This window comes from Callithrix jacchus, chromosome 6, assembly GCF_049354715.1.
Source record: "Callithrix jacchus isolate 240 chromosome 6, calJac240_pri, whole genome shotgun sequence".
Classification (NCBI taxonomy): domain Eukaryota; kingdom Metazoa; phylum Chordata; class Mammalia; order Primates; family Cebidae; genus Callithrix; species Callithrix jacchus.
The window spans coordinates 145,363,648-145,376,421 of NC_133507.1; positions in this window are offsets into that span (position 1 = coordinate 145,363,648).

The window sequence follows — 12,774 nt, forward strand, 5'->3', positions numbered from 1 at the left end:
CCAAGTATTAATAATACCACCCAGCCCAGTGTTACACATGCAGCAGGCATTGGTAAGTAGTAATTAATCCGTCTGGGTGGTTTTGTGATTTTTTTTTTAAAAGATGATGTTAGAAAAATATAAGAAGTGCTGAGCCTGAGAGAGTGGGTCATGACATTCCACAGAATTTTCATTACTTGTTTAGTGTTTGTGTCATCTTCTAGAATGTAACCCCCATAAAGGTGAGGATCATGTCTAAAATTACACGGGAAACAATGTGATAGGGACTGAGTTTCCATTGCTTCTATTATTATTGATGGACAGTATGTGGCTGTCACTCTGGAATGCCTTTGATTATGTGTAGTGATAACGTTCATGGGCTGACATAAAACAGCCTGGGGTGTGAGAGGAGTTAATTTATTATTAACCACCAAAAGTGACTGCAGTTAAATTTGTGCAGAGGGAAAAAAAATATTTACTAAGGATTAATAAGGTACCCTCTGTCAGTAGTTTAACTCCAGAGAATTTTTCATAACCTGAAATTCAGCATTAAGGAATTGGCTGTTCCACCTTAATTTTATAAATTTGTTTTTTTCTGGTGCACATGAGAAATCTATATACTCAGTTAAGTGTTGAAACAAGAATGATGGATAAAAAAACTGAATCATCCTAATTTACTATGTCACTGAGAACTATTTGTCTATAGTTTATCTCGGCATGCATTCCATAGTTTGGCTGGGGTGGAATGAGGTGTCAAGGGTGGCTGACATTTGATTTGTTTCCATTAATTTGTGGAACTAAAGAAATCAAAAATTTAACAACCACAAATTACTCTGGTGACATTTTATCCATTTTAGCCAAATGGCAGCGAATAGAATGTCCTATTTCAGTACACTGAATCTAAAGCAGCTCATTTGCCCTGGAAAGAAAGATAGTGATTGGTGAAAAACTTATTTTTCAAAAGTCTAAAAGCAACTGATCCATAGCATTGCCCGTTAGAGAATATTCCTTAATGACCCAGATTTTCATTATGTGCCCCTCAAAAAAAGTATCTGCAGAATGGCCTCAAAGGTACATGAAAGACACTGAAATATAACCTAGAAGGATAGACACTATTCAGAAAGAAATTTTGAATGTTGCAAGTGCTCTTTCTTATAATGCCAATCAATGAGGCAACACGCTTTACCCAGAGAGTTAGTATTCTCTAAACACTATCTCATTACTGCTTCTATTAAAGTATAATTTTCAGAAAGTTCAAATGTGATTCTCATATAAATACAAAATGAATGTGTCAAATATTCCATTCAGTGCATTAATTAATGAGGAAACCAGTAAGACATTGACGCTGATTCAGAGGGGAATTGAGTCAGACAGTCAATAGAAAGCTGAAATAAATCTGCTAACAGTTATAAAACTGACAAATGTCCTAATAGGTAATAAACTGTAACTTTTGGATGATCTATTTTATGTTTAGGAATTATTTCTCAATGCAACAATAAGAGCTAACGATCCTAACACCCAGATACATAGAGACTTAGACTCAGTGAGACAGAAAATTAATAAGGATATCCAGGACTCGAACTCAGATCCAGAACAAGTAAACTTAATAAATATTTACAGAGCTCTCCACTTTAAATACACAAAATATACATTCTTGTCAATACCACATCACACCTACTCATAGGTTTAAATGAAATATTGATTGGCCATTATTAATACCCATTTTTTAGAATAAAGTAACATTTCCATTCTCTCTCCCTCTTTTTATTCCTTTCTTCTTCTCCTTCACTCCTTTTTTTCTTTCCTTCTCTCAAAAAATAAAAATAAAAAAATAAACTGGATACTTATGACCCTGATTAATGGGAAATATATACCATTTCTTTTATAACTTCCTACTACCCATTTTCTCTCTTCTTAATTCCTAGAACTAAAAAAAAAAAAGAAAGAAAGAAATCAAATACAGATAGATTTGAGGTACAAAATAAAAGAGGAATTATTTGCTTTGCCCTCAAACACAATTTGCATTGCTGTCAGTTTTCCACAAGCTTATTTCTACCTTTATAGATTTGTGAAATTGCATAATCATTAATGAATAGGAGGACAAAGCACTGTATACCCCCTAGAAAATTAGACAATCCAAGGAGGAATAGGATTACTGTCAATAGGCAACAATGCCCTGAAGGGATACTCAATAATGCCGTCAGAGCTAGCTTAGGCTGCTGTAACAAAATACCAGAGGCTGGGCAGCTTAAACAACAGAAATGTCATTATGTCTGGAGACTGAAGTCCAAGGTCAAAGTGCTGGCAACGTAGATTTTATTCTGAGGCCCTTCTCTTTGCTTTTATGTGGCTTCCATCTCACTGTGTGCTCACATGACCCCTTAGTGCAAGCTTTCTGATGTTTCTTCATATAAGGGCACTAATCCGTATTATCAGGGTCTCACCCTTATAACTGCATCTAACCCTAATCACTTCCCAAAGGCCCTACCTCCAAATACCATCGCATTGAGAGCTTAGGAATTCAGCATGTGAATTTTGAGGGGGGCAGTGGGACAAAAATACTCAGTCCATAATGGTTGCCTTTTGTCTATTTCCAAGTTTTGTACCATTTTCTTAACTCTCCAAACATTCCTGCCTGACAAGTAGAAAATATTATCTTTTCAATTTCAAAGATGAGAGTTTGAGACACTGGAAAACAGTTCTGAGAGAATGCGTGGGAGGAAAGACGCTCTGAGCAAACACAGAATCAAGTGCAATGTGAGAGATTCAAGATCAGAGATGCCAAGTCTGTGAGTAAGGAAAAGAAAACAGAGAAGAGTTCTCACTTCCTGGCCAGCTGGCCTGTCCTGGAGATTCCTGGCCTTTTATCTGAATGACACTGGCCATTAATATAATAGTAATAACAAATTTGAGAACATCATCTATGTGTGCCTACTACGTGTCAGTCACTTCATGTATATTATCTTGGATGCACACAATCATCCTGCAGAGTATTATTCTCATTAGACAGAAAAATGATTTGGCCATGATGGTCTGGAGACTTGCCAGCAAATGGCAAAGCTGGGATTGAGTCTAGTCCTGTGTGGCTGCACTGCACGGGATTCACTCTGCCAGATGGCCTCCAGCTCCACATTTCATAGGCTAACACTGTAGCCATGGTGAGGTACCACATGTCCATTTATTCACTTGCTGAGACCCTTCTGATAGGTTCTCACTTCATCACCCAGGCTGGAGTGCAATGGCGCAATCTTAGCTTGCTCCAACCTCTGCCTCCCGGGTTCAAGTGATTCTCATGCCTCAGCCTCCTGAGTAGCTTGGACTACAGGCACGTGCCACCACGCCTGGCTTGTTTTTCTATTTTTAGTAGAGACTGGTTTTCACCATGCTGACCAGGCTGGTCTAGAACTTCTGGGCTCAAGCAATCTGCCCACCTCTCCTCCCAAAGTGCTGGGATTACAAGCATGAGCCACCAAGCCCAAGCTTGAGCCCCTTTTACATGAAGAGAGAGACACTCAGGGTATGCACCAGGACCCTGGTGCCATTAATTGAGGTAGAGAGAGGAAGAGGCACAGGACCTCTATGGAGGAGATCAAGAATTCTGCTTCATAAATGTTCGGTCTGATTTTCCCATAAGACAGCCAAGTGGAGATGTCAAGCAGGCAGTGGAGCAGAAGAGAACTGAAAATGCAAATGTGTGAGTCATCAGCGTAGAGAAGCTATGTAATGTGATGCATTCATGCCTCCAGAATAATGCTCCTTTGCAAGAATAATCATCAGAATAACAGCCAGGACTGAGACTCGGGGGTGGCCATGCAAGTTATTAAAATACTGAAATACTTCCAGACCAGCTGCTTAATAGCAGCTGCCTCAAGCCTCCCAAAAGCTATCCCCAGGTCCTGCCCACCATTCAGCTACCAAAAGTATAACATTAGGCACAGCAGAGACCTCCAGGGAGTGACAGTTTGGATGGGTCTCTATGCATGCCCTATCACTTAGTAAACAATTCAATTACCACCCCTGATTCACAACAAATATTTCTTGAGCACTTAACCTATGTCAGGCACTATGTGAAGCTCATTTTTTTTATTGCCTTGCTTGATCCTCATTACCATCTTTTGTGGTTAATAGTAATATTATCCCCACTGTACAGTTGAGAAAACTGAGGCTCAGAGAGGTCAGTAAGTAGTCCTAGGCCACAAAGATGGCGAGTGATGGAGCCAGAATCTGAGTCCAAGCTGAGTCTAACTTTAGAGCTTCTAAACCATGCTCCTTCCCCAGCTTTATAGATAGATCCCATCTCCTTGCCTGGGTGGCAACACCACCGTCTTCAGAGCACAGGAATGTATTCAGCCTATAGCCTTAATTTCCAGTGAGTGAACAAAGATCTTTTTTTTTTTTTTTTTTGAGATGGAGTTTTTGCTCTTGCTGCTGAGGTTGGAGTGCAATGGCGCAATTTCGCCTCACTGCAACCTCTGCCTCCCAGGTTCAAGTGATTCTCTTGCCTCAGGCTCCCGAGTAGCTGGGACTGCAGGCAGGCACCACCACATCCGGCTAATTTTGTGTTTTTAGTAGAGACGGGGTTTCTACATGTTGGCAAGGCTGATCTCAAACTCCTGACCTCAGGCGATCCACCTGCCTCGGGCTCCCAAGGTGTTGGGATTACAGGCGTGAACAAAGTTCTTGCCTGAGCCTGAGCTCAGAGCTGCTGTTTGTCTTCAATACTGAGTGGTTATTTACTTCCTTCAAACTCTCCTATAAGGCATGACAAGAATGGGAAATTGCTAAGTGAGCTGTTTTATGCCAAACTGTCCAGATGATTCACATTGCGGGTCTGATTCCTGGCCTCAGGATCACTTTGTTTCACTTGTCACTCTCAGTAGCACTTAACTGATATGAGTGTCGAACTACCTTCATTCATATGTCAAAAATAACATTCAGAGACACAAACAGCATGGTCTTGGGGGTAACTTGCTTTTATTTCAAAGTCATAATAACTCGATGATGATAATGATCATGCTGCTGAAAACATGAAACTTGAAGGTAGAAGAGCTCTTTTTTTTTTTTTTTTTTTTTTGAGACGGAGTTTCGCTCTTGCTACCCAGGCTGGAGTGCAATGGCGTGATCTCGGCTCACCGCAACCTCCGCCTCCTGGGTTCAGGCAATTTTCCTGCCTCAGCCTCCTGAGTAGCTGGGATTACAGGCACACGCCACCGTGCCCAGCTAATTTTTTGTATTTTTAGTAGAGACGGGGTTTCACCATGTTGATCAGGATAATCTCGATATCCTGACCTCGTGATCCACCCGCCTCGGCCTCCCAAAGGGCTGGGATTACAGAGAAGAGCTCTTTAGAAGAAAGATGCTGTCTCTCACCCACGCCCATATTAGAGAGGTTTAGATATGCTGCAACATGGATAAACCTTGAAGACATTATTATGCTAAGTGAAATAAGCCAGACACAAAAGGACAAGTATTACATCATTCCCCTTACATGAAATATCTAGAATAGGTAAATTCATAGAGTCAGGAAGTAGAATGAAGGTTGCCAAGGACTGGCGAGAGGGGAGAATGGGGAATTCTTGCCTAGTAGGTACAGAGTTTCTTTTGAGATCATGAAAAAGTTCCAGAAATAGCAGTTTAGTTGCACAACGATGTGAATATACTTAATGCCATTGAATCGCACACATTTTAAGTGTACAATTAAGAAGTACGTTCTTGGTAGGCACAGTGGCTCACACCTGTAATCCTAGCACTTTGGGAGGCTGAGGTGGGTGGATCACCTGAGGTCAGGCGTTCAAGACCAGCCTGGCCAACATGGTGAAACCCCATCTCTACTACAAAATTTAAAAATTAGCCTGATATGGTGGTGCATGCCTGTAATCCCAGCTACTTGGAAGGCTAAAACAGGAGAATTTCTTGGACTCGGGAGGTAAGCCAAGTACTGCCACTGTACTCCAGCCTGGACAACAGAGTGAAACTCTGTCCCCGCAAGAAAAGAAAAAATAGTACATTTTTGCTTTGCGAGGTCAAGATGGGAAGATCTCTTGAGGCCAGGAATCCAAGACCAGCCTGGGCAACATAACAAGATCCTACCTCTACAAAAAAATTTAAAAATTAGCTGGGCACAATGGTGCATGCTGGTAGTCACAGCTATTCAGGAAGCTGAGGCAGGAGGATCACTTGAGCCCAAAAGTTTGTGTTATAATCACACCACTTCACTCCAGCATGGACAACAGAGCAAGACTCCATCTCAAAAAAGTAAAATATACATGTAAATAATTTACAACACAGACATACACACACATCAAACGGTTTACACAAGAGTAAGTGACAAAACGTGGCCACTTTAAAAAAAAATAACAAAAGCTAAGAGGGTATATCTTATACTAAGTGTTCCTATCACCAAAAAATAATGAAAGCAAGAAAGGAAGAGGAAAGGAGGGAGGGAGGGAGGGAAGGAAGGAAACTTTTGGAGTTAATGGATACGTTTATGGCACTGTTGGACTGTTGGCTCTCTGGGGGAAGAAAGACCTGATTTGCAGTATTTGTTAATTTCTGTGCTGTGAATACCCCCACAGTAGCCAATCTCAAACTGCCAACATGACATCATTGAATGCTGACTTGGGAAGACATGCACACAGTTGTCTCCTAAGAGCCCATGCAACTGGCTGTGGTACGCCATTGGACTCTCTTCCTCTTCACTCTTTTATTTTATTCTGCAGTGCTTATCTGATCTATTACATCTTTGCTTATTAGTTTATTCACTGTCTGTTCATGTCCAACTACAGTACCAGCTTCACGAAGACAGGAATTTTGTTTTGTTCACTTATATATCTCCAGGACCTAGAACTATTGCTGGCATATAGTAAACTCTCTCTCTCTCCCTCTCTCCCTCTCTCTCTCTCTCTCTCTCTCTCTCTATATATATATATATATATATATATACACATATATATATATATACATATATATATATATATGTATATGCATATTTTCTAAATGAATAAATGTGGGGACAACAGTGGTACTCGGAGATAAGAAATTAAGATTATCCCAAAGGGAGTATTCTGTGTGGATAAAAGTCACAAATTACTATATGGAAAGTTAAGTTATAAGCCAGCCAAATTTGTCCTCTACTGCATGGGTTTCTAAAGATGGGTGGATACATCCGAGAGTGTACATGAGTCAATCAATTAAGGGTTGAAAGAAAACATTAGAGCCTCTATTGATATATTATAAATATTTAACATATTTCTTTTGTTTTATCTAAAGACACCAGCAGCGTGGCTCTGTTGATGAATTTCCTTTATTGCAAAGTCATAATAATTCCGTGATGATGATGAAGATGATGGCAATAATGAAACATAAAACTTGAAAGTAGAAAGTCTCCTTGGAAGAGAAAACAAAGATATTTTATTTAGAACATAAGAAATACATTAATCTTTACTAATATTTAATATGAGAATCAACTGTGGAAATCAACCCAAATATTGGCTGCTGTTAGCAAAGATGAAATTTCAACAATGAAACATGTTCTCTCACCTTCAAATTAAAGGTGATATTTTACCAGTAACAGCTGCTTAAAAATAACAGCAAAAGCAAAAAAGAACAAAATTTGTGCAACAGAAACTATGAAGACAGCATTTTGAAAAACCAGTGTTCAGAAATGTTTGTCAAAGAAATTCAACAAATATCCAGTCATATACTCTTTTGCAATTCCTTAGCTCAATGTCAAGGATGCTATTTAGTGCCCTCTGGTTCTAAATTCATTTTTACCAGCAGCTTGGTGATTAGAGGGAACATATTAATGAAGTCTAAGGTTTGTTTTTGTAAAGTTTGGTTTGTGGACAACCTGCCTCAGAATCTCCTGGGGTTGCTTGTCAGAAATGTAAGCTATTATTATTATCACAATCGTAATACTTGCTCATGGGGTCTTCCCAGGAAATTATAAGCTTTGCAAGGTAATGGTTATTACATTGTTCATGACCGAATCCCCAGCCCTTAGGAGAACACTTGACAAAGTGTAGACAAACAACAAATATTTGTTGAGTGAATGAAAGTCAAGGATAAAGGGTTCAAGTAGCATCAGTTCCAGACAGGCAGGGCATTCTCAGTGAATTTCATAAATAACTGTCTTATACATTCTTCATGGTATTTTCAATGGCAAGGCAAGAGACAGCCAAGTAAAGATTCCAAGATAGGAATGATAAATTAAGAATATTGCATTGAATTGTACACAGGTTAGAGATATAACTTAACACTTACGATCAGGCAGTATTCAATGGAAAAGAAAGAAATTACTTCAGTAAAACAGAAGATTAAGTGTTTACAAAATCAGTGTAGGGGACAAAGAAACTCACGTCCAAATTCTCACCACTGTGGCTGTGATGCAAGGTCAGGAAGTTAATTTCGCTATCATCACTGATGCTAATTTCAAAGCCATTTCCATCCACAAAGCCAGTAACCTGGATGGAAAGTGGAATCCAGCCATTGCTAAAGTTCATTTCTTTTAGAGCCTAACTGTCCATGTACACTCTATCACACAATCACATCTTACATCCTTCTGTCTTTCAAATCCCATATAAGTTCATCAGTGGACTGAATCTCATCTGTATTCAGGAATCTAGCGGCAAGGGAATCAGGGTAACGTCATGTTTTTAGCTTTCCAACTTCTCTAAATAGAAGGATGATGAACCAAAGATTGAGAGAGCCAATCCAAATAACCAGTCGGTTTGGTTAAAAAAAGTTGACTGCATAACAGAAATCACCTATCAACAACAAAAACATATTATCTATTTCCATTTGCTGAAGATTCACAGTTTATAAACCGATAGCTCTTTAAATATAAACTTGGATTTAAAACTCTAATACAAAACCTAATTACAAGTATTTATTAACTTTTGTGTACTTTATAAAAAGAGCACAGATCACTACGCTACACAAACAAGTAGTCAATCCTATTAGATGCTTTTTAATACTGTTGTACCTGTTGAATCTTGTTTGCTTTGTCTATAATAAACAACACCATTTAAAATAGCTTCGGGTTGCCTTTCATGGTCACCCATGCTTTGTTCCCTTCAGTGGCTAAACTGAAAATAGGATTTGACATCAACAAAGAATAAACATATGGATAAAGAGAAACATAAGTGAGTCTAACTACAAATGGCTGATCTTGGAATTAATTTAAATGTGAAAACATATTGGGAAAGTGTATATGGTCATGAAAGCATCAACTTATTTCCAAAAAACAAACAAACAAAAAAGCAAAACCAAAAAAAAAAAACCCTAACTTTTTAAAAAAGAACATATTAAATATTCTTGTCAAACTTGCTTTCAGCATTGACTCTGTTATTACTTTTGAGCCAAGTCTGGCCCAGGTGAAAAAGAGTACTAGTCCCAACTGAGGTTTATTTCACGAGGTCTTGTTCACAAATCAGCAAACAAACCTTGTAAAAGGGATGCCTATGATACTGAAAGCACAGAGGTGTGGGTTGATGGGGCTCTTGAATCCTGCTTTGTTCCTCACACAGTCATTCCAAAATTCAGTGGTCTGAACAAAATAGAGAGACTGAAGAAGGAGTGAGTCACATAGAACTGAGTTCACTGCTTTGCGTTCTATCTGAGGTCAAATGATGTCAAGTTGGGGAGAAGCTATGTCAGCACTCAATCGTCTAGTTTATTGTCATATGTTTTAGTCCATTTTCACACTGCTGAGAAAGACATAACTGAGACTGGGAAATTTAGAAAAGAAAGAGTGCAGGGTGCAGTGGCTCATGCCTGTAATCCCAGCACTTCGGGAGGCTTAGGCGTGTGAATCATCTGAGGTCAGGAGTTCGAGACCAGCCTGACCAACATGGAGAAACCCCATCTCTACTAAAAATGCAAACAGGCAGGCTTGGTGGCTCATGCCTGTAATCCCAGCTACTCAGGAGGCTGAGGCAGGAGAATCGCTTGAACCTGGGAGGCGGAGGTTGCGGTGAGCCAACATTGTGCCATTGCACTCTAGCCTGGGCAACAGGAGTGAAACCGACTCAAAAAAAAAAAAAAAAGGAAAGAAAAAGTTTAACGGACTCACGGTTCCACATAGCTGGGGAAGCCTCCCAATCGTGGCAGAAGGTGAAAGGCACATCTTACATGGTGGCAGACAAGAGAAAAGTACTGGTACAGGGAAACTCCCTTTTATAAAGCCATCAGATCTTGTGAGACTTATTCATTATCATGAAAATAGCATGGGAAAGACCTGCCCCCATTATTCAGTTACCTTCCACTGGGTCCCTCCCACAACATGTGTGAATTGTGGGAACTACAATTCAAGATGAGAATTTAGGTGGGGACACAGCCAAACTATATCACCATATATCTTCATAATTTTTAAAAATTATGTGGCATCTATTATGCATTTTACAAATGTGGTTTGTTAAAAAGTATCCAATGAGAAAACTGAGGCACACAGCAAGGAAATAACTGATCCAGGATCTCACAGCTAGAAAGTGGAAGAGCAGGATTCACACCAACCCAGTCTGTCTCCAGAGTCCATTATACTGCTTCCATAAGAGGATATCTTGTAATGCCATATCTTCAAGTTTAATTTCTTTCTATACCTTCAGGACTACTCCAGGTTTGGGTGCAGTAGACCTGAATTTGGCCTATTATAACATGCACCTGGAAACAGTCTTATTTACTTTCCTTATCTCAAGTCAAAGCTGAGGGTTCAATTACTATCTGGGTAGAGCAGAGCTCGCCCAGCTGTTTGCAGGTGAGTCTGACTGACTGCAAATGAACAAGTTTCTATATTCAGGCCACTACATGTTTACTTTTAAAACATTTGTTTAAAACCTGTTAAGCTCAGGGAATCTGCCAAAGTTGGTTATAAAGATGTCAAACCCAAGCCTCACAGGCTTACAGAAAGAGAATGTGTTGACTCACAGGCTGGAACAGAAGTTTCAAGTGGGTCTTATTTTAAGTTCAGAGCATGTCACCAGGATCTGTCTTGCAGCTTGACATCCTTGTAATAACACAAGCCGGTTCCAAGGATTAAATCCCATTACCCCTGATTGGCCTGCCTGGAGTTATGTGACCAGATTGGACCAAGCATCATGGTGGGTGCTGGGGAACATACTGCCAAAAGGAGTAAGAAGGGCCTTAGGCTCTAAGAACTTGAAAAGCATGTCCTCTTCTCCACCCCACACTTCCTAACTTAATCAGACTACTACTACTTAATCTTTATACTTAATCAGAATAAAGAGAATTTCAGCTTTGCAGTAAAGAAAGGATATATGTTTTTCTAAAAAGAAAAAGGCACACATTATCCATCATGTTTGCACATGAGAAATAGGCCATGTGCCTAGAAATCAAGGGGACTCATCAAGTCACTATGTGCACTGAGTTTTCAGGTGATTCTCTCAAAAGACTTCAGTTTCAACTATCAGACACATAGAAAACTTTATTTCATTACCAAAATAAAAACATTTACCAATTTTACTGTCCTCTTTACAATTTTTTTTTTTTTTTGAGACAGAGTTTTACTCTTGTTACCCAGGCTGGAGTGCAATGGCGTGATCTTGGCTCACTGCAACCTCTGCCTCCTGGGTTCAGGCAATTCTCCTGCCTCAGCCTCCTGAGTAGCTGGGATTACAGACACACACCACCATGCCCAGCTAATTTTTTGTATTTTTAGTAGAGACGGGGTTTCACCATGTTGACCAGGATGGTCTCAATCTCTTGACCTCGTGATCCACCTGCCTCGGCCTCCCAAAGTGCTGGGATTACAGGCTTGAGCCACTGTGCCTGGCTACAATCTTTTTTTTTTTTTAAAGAAATGACACCTAGGCCGGGAGCAGTGGCTCATGCCTATAATCCAAGCACTTTGGGACGCTTAGGTGGGCAGATCACCTGAGGTCAGTAGTCCAAGACCAGCTTAGTCAACATGGTGAAACCCTATCTCTACCAAAAAAAATATACAAAATTAGTCCACTGTGGTGGTGCACACCTGTAATCCCAGCTACTTGGAAGGCTGAGGCAGGAGAATCACTTAAGCTCAGGAGGCAGAGGTTGCACTCTAGCCTGGGTGACAAGAGCAAATCTCTGTCTGAAAAAAAATATGAATGCATAAGGCCCCCATTCCATGCTGATACATGACACATGATTCCATGTATCAGCAGGTTCTAGTTCTAACAGTTTGTATTTTCAAAGGAGTGGAGAATGCCTCACTTCTGGCATGAGAACAATAATAAAAACAGACAGAAAGATCATCAGTGATATGAGCCAACAACATTTCTCTTTTCCCATCTGAGCTCTAAAATACCTTTGTTTTATGAACAAGGTTCATGAAGTATGATTTGAAGAATTGATCCAAGATAGCTGATCGCTAACAGCTCGGGATTGTAGCTCCCAGTGAAAGTGCAGAGAACGGGAGGACACCACAGTTTTAGACGAATTTTTGTTGCTCACAGACCAGGAGATTCCCAGTGGAGGAGCCCCACGGGTCGCCAGCACATCTCTTGTGGCCAGCAGGGCGGTTTTGCTGGTGCCTTGGCATGGTGGTTCCTGGTGAAGAATAAACAGGACTGGTTCCCCTTTTGACCGATGTTTGGAGCTCCGGGCCAGACTGGAGATTCCCAGGCAGAAAAGCACCATCAATCAATGCCGCTGTTTTAGCCGGCACAGTGGGTTGCTCAGATTCCGGTGCTGGGACTCAATAAACTGGACGTCCACTCAGAAACCTAATTAGAAAGGTGGTCATTAGAAAGATGACAGATGGATAAATTTATAACGAAGGGAAGAAACCAGCCTAAAAAG